The 9278-nt window shown below is 37.2% G+C and overlaps 1 pseudogene; it reads right to left on the bottom strand.

Moving 5' to 3' along the window:
• Positions 1-6560: 6560 nt before the first annotated feature.
• On the bottom strand, positions 6561-9011 carry LOC112199467 (annotated as a pseudogene).
• Positions 9012-9278: the final 267 nt, after the last annotated feature.

Below are 9278 nucleotides of genomic sequence, written 5' to 3' on the forward strand. Positions count from 1 at the left end.
AGAGGACTTGAGTGGCATTTGTGTAATTATTTAATTAGACTGAGGGTAAATTTGTCATTTCTCTCTAAATTGGATTAGTGGGAATAAAAATATGTTGATGGGGTAAGTATGATATCTGAAACTTGCGGAGCGACTCGGACAGGCAAAACCTAGGTTTTGTGATGGCTACGGGGAGCGTCTTGTTCTCCAGACCAGATAGAGGCGAGTGGAGGGCGAAGTGGGTATGGAGAGGCCATGTCTCTTCTGCAACGGTGTTGGAATCTCGACCAATTTTTTCAAAGGCACCAGTTGAGTCAATTCTCAGCTAAGGGTGGTTCTGTGAAAATGGATTACTGGATCGGGTCGGAGCCACAACATTGGTGTCGACGCGACAGGTTTCGGAAATCCAAAGCAACTACTGATGTCCAAAATCCACCTCTGTGTGTTCCCCCTGAATTAGAGACTGAATAAGATATTCTCTTTCACATTGCATCTTCTTGATAGTCTCCAATAAGATGTTGTTGTCAATACCCTGCACATATGTAGACCCAAAACAACGTATATATACATAAAAAAATATAAAAAATAAAAATCCCAAAGCAGGCATGGATACAAAATAAAAGAGAACAAGAATATAAAGAAATTCTGAAATTATTAAGGCTATGCACCGACCTGATCAGAAATGCCATGAGGATCATTTAAGAACATTTGATCCCCACCTTGAAACCATCTATGGTTCTTGATTTCTTGAAACCATCATCCCACTCCCAGAGATAACATGACTTTCAGATATTTCATCAAACGACTTCTGTGCACTTTCCATGTCATTTCCGCATACAGACTCAAAGAAGAGTTTTGAACTGAGGATATTAGAATAGAACCCATAAGATCTTTAATAACATGGCCTTGTTGGAAGTTAATGAGATAACAATAACATCACCAACATAGTTTATCATCCAGAACCAACATAGTTTATCATCCCAATTCAAAGTTTTTATTAAATCTATCAAAACCATCTGGGCATCTCAAAGCTTAAACTTTTAGCTATAGATACTGGCCTGAGTTGGTATTTAGAGAATCTGAGATACCAATTGCAACAGATGCTTAACCCCAAAGTCCTCAATTAACAACAGAAGACATCAATTGCAGCATTGCCATATCAATTTTAACAAAATTGCAGGCCCCTTTCAGAATCATTATACAAATTACTAACAAAGCAAAAACCATGCATTCATGAAATACTAACCCTGGGCTAACTCAAAACAGACATAAATTCCCAGCAGATATCAATTCCAAATGGCTCTAGCAATTGAATTTGGAGGAGACCCATGGGTTAATTCAATATTGACGACAAAGGAGAAGAAAGAAATCATCCAAAAATTGCAAAATACATATAGAATTGACGAAGAATGATTCATCTTGCTTTAACTTTTGCACCTGGATCTAGAGGATGAGAGGCCTACCTTTGACGATATGGGTTGGCTCCTTGCCAGTCAGAGAGAAGAAGCAGTGAAAGAGAGAAGGATGTGGACGTGAAAGAAGAAACAAGAAAACCAGAAGGACAATTTCGCCAATATCAAAAATTTCATTAACCACTTCCGCGTCTTCAACTTGATTCCCACAGAAGCAGATTTTCAAAGCTAAGAAATTGAGCTTCCTGATTTCTGCGGTTCAAGGAAGCGCTTCCGCATGGAAGCTGATTCTACAGGTTTTACCAAACAGCCCAACTAAATTGTAAAAGCAATTTGACTCCCAAAAGCAGCTCCAAAATCAATCCCAAACTGGGCCTTAGTCGCTCATGATGAAATCATCTAAATACTGTAGTATTTTTAATAAATAAAAAAAGGAAAAAAAATACATATAAAAAATTTAAAGAAATAGGTGACAATTGAAATGTTTTTACCAATCACACGTATATCACGCATGTACGAGGGTAATTACGATGCTAGTTTCTAATAAAGCATTAAATACTTTTTAATTTAGAAAATTACTCATAAGTGTCATTCTAAAACTTTAATTAGCCAGAAGGCCACCAAATATTTTTTGTACATATAAGGCCACTTGCATTCACAAAATATTTTATTCCTGACAATTATTCCCCTCTACGGTTCTACCTCAGAAAACCAATTGGATCCGCCCCTTACATTGATCACAGATCTCTCTCTCTCTCTCTCTCTCTCTCTCTCTCTCTCTCTCTCTCTCTCTCTCTCTCTCTCTCTCTCTCTCTCTCTCTCTGTGGAGCGACCTCTATGCTCTTCTCCAGTGGTGAAGATGTCGGTGATGCCGTTTGGACGAGGCGGCAAGCCAATCTTCTCTCTCTCCTCTCTAATTTCAACAAAGCCGTCTCCAATTTCAACGAGAAAGCTCCCCTTATGTTTCTCTGCTGCACCAATTCGAGCACCACTGCCTTCACGTCTTGGTCTAGGCCTCTGATCCCGACGACCACTGGCATGGCGCTACCATACCTTGCACCGCCGTCGTTACCTATTACAGATCGAATGAAAACAAGAGAGGAACATGCAGATCTGGAAATTGTCGGCAGTTGTCTGATTTCTGGTTGATGATCGTGATCGTAGAGGTGAGAGAAGAATCACGACGATGATGAAGATGCACGGTGAGGCGAGGCAGCCCAGGCATCGGCGACATCGTCTAGGGCTCACTTTGGTATCGACTCCTTCACTCATTCTTCCATTCTCCACTAATGCTCGCCGGATTTCATTCTCTCACCCTTGCAATGGATGGCAGCAGATAACAAAAATGGATGGTAGAAGATGACCTATACAAAGCGCCAGAGGAAGAACAAGGTCGCAGATTCCATCAACAATCACAATAGTCTTATTCCGGCACTGTGATCTCTGACAGAGACAACGTTTTCCGCGGTGTGGAGAAAGAGGCAGAGGAGCGAGTATGGAGGCGGCAAAAAGCTCAGAAGGTGGATGAGGCAGCCAATGCCGACGCCATCGAAGCATTGGTCAGATTGAGTTGAGCTACAGTGAGGTTGGTTATGTCGATTTTTTCATCATTTTACAAATGGTTGGTAACAGTTTGAAAATTTTTGATTGTTTCGAGTTTTAGTTAATATTGATTGCTTTCCATTACTTCAATTTCAATTTTTGATTCAGCAAATAGTTTTATGCTTGTGGACTGTTCTTGTTTTGAAGCTTTGGATATGAAACAAATAGATATTAGTTTTGCTTATTATGACTTGAAGATTGAGATTTCCTATTTAAGTTCTAGGTCTATGATTCCCTGAATGATCCTGCTGGTGATTCTTCTTCTGCAGTTTTTAGATTTTGTGTGATTTTTGGACTATTATTTTCACTGGCTTCATCAGGAGATAATAGAAAACCTTGATCCGGTGGTTGAGATAACACATGCCTCCACAGCGCGTTGCAAAGGTCGTCGGCGGCGGCGGCAGAATCGTCCACATTCATGTACAGCCTCAAATCTAGCTTCCGTTGCTTCAGCTCATCGATGACAACATGGATGTGCTGCAAATACGGCGGCAGAATCACGCCGCTTTTCGACAACTTGGATCTGGAAATTTCACACATTCAAAACCCGGAATTATGTATTGTTACAGTTTTTGGATTAGGTAGGAAGTTCATTTGTTGATATTTGTCATCCAATTTGATAGCTTTGGTTTGATTTTGGTAATTCTTATGGATTTTACGGCTCACTCTAGTGAATGATGTTCATGGATACAAGTTATGTTGATGGATTATGATATGTGCAATACATGCAAGTTTGAGCATTGCAAGCCTTCGACATTGTAAATTTATCGTTGTTTGAATGTTTCATAGTAGTTTTTGTGTTGGTTGGTAATAGCTTTCTCAGTCGCTGATAGTAGCATTGTTATTCTCGGGTTATAGTTTTTTCAATCTTGCGAATAGATTTTGTTTTGCATGGTAGTAGTTTTTAGTGTTGGTATGAGTAGTTTTTACTATTAGTTAAAGTAGTTTTTGGTATTGGTGAGAGTAGCTTTTTTTATGTTGGTGGGAGTAGTTTTTGTTGCTGGTGACAGTAGTTTTTATTTCTGGTGATAGTAGTTTTTGTTGCTAGTGATAATAATAGCTTTCTGGTGATAGTAGTTTTTGTTGCTGGTGATAATAATAGCTTTCTGATATGCAACTGCCTTCTCTCAATTTTTGAAATCCAAATGGTGGAGGAGGCAAAGATCTCTAGAACTTTGATCTTGGGCTACATATGGGCTCAAATAATTAGACTATAAGACGTGATCCATTTATCTTGGCCAACTTTTTTTTTAGTCCCCACGCTAACTCATCATGATGCCAGTGAGATTCACTCAAAGTCATTTTGAAAATTTTCTTTCTTCTTATGTTTTTGTTCTCCACTTTACTTTGTTGGAAGCCAAGTCTTCTTCCACTAATTTTTGTTTCAAAAGTGCTTATATCATGCAGTGCTTTCATTGGAAGTGGTTTTATATGAAGCACATGGATTTTTTATAAAAATATTCAAGTATTTTTTTTTCAAGAATAATGTTAGGTAAACCACATTATGTTGTTCCATGCAGAATTAAGCTTATATTGCAGGGAAGTTGCATAACTTTTTTCATATCATAAATTTTCATCAAAGGATGTAACCATCCACGTCTGCTGCAACATAATATGGACTCTATGTGGTATATCAAAATGTAATTCACTTAGCATTATTCTTTTTGTAACAACATACACTTACACTACACCAAAAATCGCATCAGACAACGGCAAAAAACCGATGTGGGATTTGGAGTCCCACCGTTGTAGAGTGAGCCGTTGTCTGATGAAAAATCAGACAACGGTGGAGCACAGTTGTGTGATAAACATTCAGACAACAGGTATGTGTTATAACTGTTGTGTGATAGCTCGGCAGATGCGAAGCGCAGCTGCGCAGCAGTTGAGGAGCTGTCTTCAGACAACAGTGCCAGTTTTAAGCTGTTGTATGTTAAGCGTGTCAGACAACATATTTTTATTTTGTCTATTGTCTGATTGATCTTCAAACTTCAGTTCTTGGACTATATCTATTGTGTGATTAACTTTAGAACAACAGAGTTCAATTGATTCTGTTGTGTGATTAACTTTTAGGACAACAAAGTTCAATTAATTCTGTTGTCTAAGTATAAATTAGAAGACACTGATTTGTTAAAAACCGATGTATGATATGATTGATTACAATGTGTTTTTGTCCTATTTTTGTTACCTGATCATTGTGTGATCAGAATTAGGCAAAATTAATGCTCCATTATTACCTAAATAATGGTACGTTTAGATCGTTGATCAATTGGAAAGAAAACACATTGCAAATGCTCAAATGAGGAATCAAACCTATTTCAAATATCTCTTAATGTTAAAAGCATTTCCCAAAATCTGATACAACTACGTAAAACATGCCACATATAGAGTTTGTGCAGGAACTTGGTTTCAATAGCCAACATATTGATACAAACTCGTCTTCCCACTATTCCAGGAACTTAGTCTGTGCAGCCATGGTGTCAAACCTTTAAAGTTGAAGCGAGTGGTTTGCAATTTCTGTCCAAATGTCCAACCAAAGACACCTCAGCCAAAAAAGCTAGTCCAGAACCTATATACAAACAAATAAGCTTCAGAAAGTTGAAATTCCTTTCTATCCATCAGAACACAACCTTCTGCCTGCCATCCAAAAGTGCATATATCCAATTGTTATGCTTATGATTTAAATATTGAAAGTTGCAAGTCAAGTTGTCCAAATAGAAGTCATATACATCTCTGAGCTGTATATTAGTCATTTGCTACACTCTTAATATGATTTGATTGATACATGCTAATATATACTAACCAATGTCACTTACAAACTTCGAATCGATATAGTGATCATTTATGTATGAAACAAAAGAAGTATATAGAGTTAACCATTCTGACCACAGACATCAATCTTCAGAAATTTCTCATAAAGAAGTATATAGAGTTATTTTAATAATTGGAACACATACTGATATTATACAGCATATCTCATTATCAATCATTTGAACTCAAAGATAATATACATTCAAGAACTACTAAAGTACTATCAAACATAGGGGTTTGGGTAATGTCTAAAGGTCCTTCACAAGATGAATAACATATATCATTCATAATGTTATATCAGAAGTAAATATTATCTCAGAAAATAACTAAAAGGCATCTGTTCAAAACCGGGTGATCCTGTCAGAATACAGAGATGAATAAAAAGATAATCTTCACAAGGATATCATTATACAACTACGCAGCCAAATTTCCTGGAGAATCTGAAAAGCGAGCACTTTTTTGCTATATTCAACCTCATAGTACTCAGAATGGCAACCTTGGGTCGAACAATGACCAGAAAGTGAATATTCCAACCCAACATCCTCACACAATCTTCATACAGTTTAAAATTTGCCATTTCATCAATAACTTTTATTGGACTCATTACCAATCTCATTCCAAACAAACAAGGCATACAAGAAAATAGCACGAGTTACACAACGGAGAACTACAGGAAATGAAAAAGGCCAGAGCATTCACATCACAGATGAAAGAATACTTCATCAGGCTATGAAAGAAGAAGACACATTCACCGAGTAATTAAATGAAATTTAGGAACGATACCAAGTTTATCTTCCCTTGCACAAGCGAAAAATCCCAAGCAACAAGCAATATACGAATTTATCGAGTCCATAGATAGAGAAACCTAAAAGAGTGATGAAATTACAAAATGCCATAAGTTTGGAGCAGTATTGCAATAATATTTGACAGAGAAACTGAATAGGATAATTGCAGGATTGTTTCTATACCACAAACCAGCTAGTTAAGAAGGCTGTTTCTGAACCTATATTACTTACTAAGTTTCTTCACTACCTACTCGACTAAGCTTGAGTAAATCTTATAACACATTACTCAGTTTAGATGGACAAGTTTTCAGATTTTCCTTACTCTCAATGTACTAGAATTGAAAACTTGTAGTTTTTTTTTTTTTTTTTACAAACACCAACAAATCATAAATCAAATAACACATTACCTAGTTACTTGGGGTTTCAGTCACACATTCAAACTGATCCCTCAATCACATCTGGACTAGATAAAGGGTGATGCTGATCCGAATGAATATAAGTAGCATCCACCCAAAATTAAAGGAGTCCAATAGATATGAAACATACCCCATGTGTTTTACCGGCAGGAACATTTGTCTCTTTGTAATCATCATTATTCCTATACAGGAAGCGAATAAATATTATATATTATATATGTATATACATATTTTGAATGTAGAGAAGTGAAGCATGATAAGGAGAAAAAGAAAAGGAAAGAAACAAAAAGAACAGAATCTAACCCTCCATCTAATGCACTAGCAACCTCTGCTGAAATAAAGAAGGGCGAATTCGCAAAAACCTCACTGAAAAAATGCATATTACATTAATTGATATAGAAATAAGCAGCTGAAAGTCTAGCGGCAGTGGGCAGTACATTTGAAGTCAGATTTGCGGCCCAAGAAGACAACACAACTTCATTTTGGCATTTAGCTATCTCAGTTCATGCAAACTTAAATGATGCATGATTAGAAATAGCATACCATGAAATCTATTTGTCAATTTTCACTTTTACGCATTTTTGGGATGAAAGGGTGTAAAGAAATAATCAAACACTAGCTAAAAGGAAAGGGTAGATAAATTGAAACTTTGAAAGTAATATGCTTTTTTTAAGAAGAGATGGTGAAAAGAATCATTACCATAAATAATAACATCAACGTCTAATGTTACCAAGTCAACAGAGGAAATAGCATTAATACCTAATAAACCTAATAAACTTTCAAACTCAGTGGTGTAGACGTCAACAGATTATTCCAAGACAGCTACCTCTTGCTTGTTTCTGCTCATTATATGAAACAAAAAGTCAATGCAAACAAAAGTGCAACATGAAAGATAAATAGGAATATGGTTTGGATAGAAAAACTAGAGATAAAAATTATGCAAAGTGTCTCACAATTTTCTAGTTTCAAACCGCCCCCGAGACAGCAAAATAGCCAGACGTATAAGAAGCACCAAAGTTGTAAGGCTGTACAAAGGTGGTCCATAATGTTGTCGTTGCTCTTCCATGGGCCTATTAATAAAGGATGCAGTAAGCCATTATGTTCCTATCGAAGATGCTATAAACTCTACTCCCCCAAAAGAACTTACCCATCATCATCATTTATTTGGTGAACAAAATCTAGTAAAACCTGCATCGAAAAGCAAGTGTGCCAGAACAATTACAAATTATCATAGTCTCAATGTGTAATATTATTGAGGTAAAGCATGCATTTAAAAAATATCTCAGAATAATGTACACTCTGAAACTGCATCAAAAATCACCCTCTCACTAGATAAATACACGGACAACATGAGAGAACCACAAAGGGAACCCTAATAGTTGGCACACCAAATCGTGAAGTGCTAATCAGACATTAAGAACAGGTAACTATTGCAATGGACAAAATAGGAACTAAAAATAAAGGTCCAAACAAGGATAGAGTAATGACCAGCCAAAATAAAAGTGGCAGGCAAATGCCACAAGAGCATACCTGTGGAACCCCAACCAAGTACTTGACAAGGGTTTTGTAGACACCAGTAGCAGAAACAAGCTGTGCCAACAGTCTCCTCCTGGAAGGGCTGTGAATAACTAGTATGTAAGGTGGATCACAAGCAGCAACCTGACTCGGTAAACAAAAATAAAAAAGCGAGGAGTCTCACCTCTCCATTTGTTGTTTCCACAGGAGAGCATAACGATCACGTATACTTGCCCCAGAACTAATCATAGCATCAATCTCCGCTAGCTTGCTTATTCCTCTCAGATCACTCACATTCCTCTCGGATCGCTCCCTCTGCAGTCTAATAAGCCTCTCTCGAAAATCTTGAGGAATGTAAGTCATAACTGCAAACATATTCACAATCCCATCCCAACTCCAAAACCTCAACATTAACAACATGGATCAAACAAACCTGTATTGAACACACACTCAGAGTTCTTAGCTTGAATCGATTCCAATGACTTCAAGGTCATATTGAACTTATGATGCAGGCGAGTGAAAACAGTAGCAAGCTGAGCATCCTTAGGACTCGATCGAGAGGGAATGACATTTCTTTTAGCTTTAGCTGCTGAATCCCGTTGGTAGCATTTCCTTAGTTTTCCTTGATCTCATTGATAAGTTTCCTTCTTGAAGCTCTGATGCTTCACAATAATTCTAGCTTATTTTTCTTAACAAGTCAACTGTCTTCCTAAATTTTAATAACTTCCTACAAGACCCTAAGCATATCCTAGTGAGTGCAA

This window comes from Rosa chinensis, chromosome 4, assembly GCF_002994745.2.
Source record: "Rosa chinensis cultivar Old Blush chromosome 4, RchiOBHm-V2, whole genome shotgun sequence".
Classification (NCBI taxonomy): Eukaryota; Viridiplantae; Streptophyta; class Magnoliopsida; order Rosales; family Rosaceae; genus Rosa; species Rosa chinensis.